Source organism: Carya illinoinensis, chromosome 8, assembly GCF_018687715.1.
Source record: "Carya illinoinensis cultivar Pawnee chromosome 8, C.illinoinensisPawnee_v1, whole genome shotgun sequence".
Classification (NCBI taxonomy): domain Eukaryota; kingdom Viridiplantae; phylum Streptophyta; class Magnoliopsida; order Fagales; family Juglandaceae; genus Carya; species Carya illinoinensis.
This window is the reverse complement of record NC_056759.1, coordinates 3,697,764-3,699,516: the sequence shown is the minus strand read 5'-3', so window position 1 is coordinate 3,699,516 and position 1,753 is coordinate 3,697,764.

Below are 1,753 nucleotides of genomic sequence, written 5' to 3'. Positions count from 1 at the left end.
TTAGATTGGATGGCATCTTCCCCGATAAAGATATAAACCCCTTTTCACACCACATAATATTTTCTAAATAAAAGAGTATTTAACTTTATATTATATTGATAACTTTGATGATAGTAGTCTTCTTTACGTATGATCTATAAGATCTTTTTTCCTTAGCATGCTTGGATAGTGTATCTTAAAATTTTATAAATAGTAGTGAAATAGTTTGAATAAAAATATTGAATTAATTTTTTTTGAAAAGAAAAAATTGAATAAAACATATTTTAAAATAAATATTATATTAGAGTTTTTGGAAGTTAATAAATAAAGTTTAAAAAATTGTTTAAATATAATTTTTATTTGAAAGTTTACAAAATTTATATTGATTTTTGTTTTTCGGCAATGATATTTTGATAATTTTTAAATAGTCAAATCGCCTTATTCTTTCACCTATTTATTTAGGAAGATGCTTTAATTTTCTTACGTACCAAAGAAAAATATAAGAATATTCTTACAAAATTCCAATCATCTCATACTGATGTGTATTTGTATGGCAGCACCTCGATCGTAGTATATGTCATGATAAGATCAGTACTGCATGCAAGCAAAAAACAGAAGTTTCAACCCAACCAATTAAAGTGTATTTCTGAATTCTGAGTTCTGACCCAAAAAAAGAACAAATTAAAATCCAACGGCCTGTTCTGATGTAGCTTGCTAGCTAGTTAATTTGTGTATTGACCCAAGTGCATATATGCATGCACGGTTTAGGGTCAACAATATTATATATAGTTGAAAAATATTGAGAAAATGGGTTGGGCTGGCTAGCTATTGGGTTGATGCACAGTGTTTGGTGTCGGCCTTCGTCGTGATAGCGTGAGTACACTCAATGGGCTTTATCGATCGCATCATGCAGTGTCCAGGTGATAATATAAACTAGAAAGAAAAATCTAATTGAAATCAGAGATCGAGAGAAAGAGTTTAGCAACTTTCTAATTAATTAGAGGGGATTGGGAAGTTGCATGCAAGTAGTTGAATGACATGTGCCGATCGAACCTGGCTAACTAGCTAACAGGACTAATATTTCTGGGTTTAAGTTGGCTTGTTTTTGGACAAAGTCATGAAGACTACCACTACAGAATTAACACAGATTGCGCGCATGGGAACAAATAAAAAAGTACTCAGCTAGCTTGTACCCATTATACTATTCCGGTCCAAGTCGCATGCCTGCATCTCGTTATAGATTTTAGCGTTTCTATCGCACCAATTGTATGGTAGCCATGCATGGGAGGCTGAAGGAAGCAACACCACGTACGTTAGTTACTAATTTCTTTCTGTGTTTTTTTGGGGTAGAGCGCACGTTAGGACTTTTATAACAAGACTTCAATGCTTTGCTTCCACGACATGAAAGTCTATTTCTATTCGGGAGTACTCCAAAAGAAGCGATTTTTAACATCGTGATTGGGTAAAAGCAGCTAGGACCACCAAGTTGATCATATTTTTATGTTATGGAAGACAACCGCTAATACATAAATAACACTACTTGTATTCACTACTTATCTCATGCACATCTATATATATATAATAATTAAAGAAAACGATACCATATATAGAATTATTTACACAGTTTTATACACAATATGGTTATATAAGATTCTACGTGTATCATTATTCATAATATAAACAATATTACTACGCACTATATATATATATATCCTATTCCTCCAGGCATGCACATGTTCAAGTAGTGGCTTATAAAGTATATATACAGTGGGTT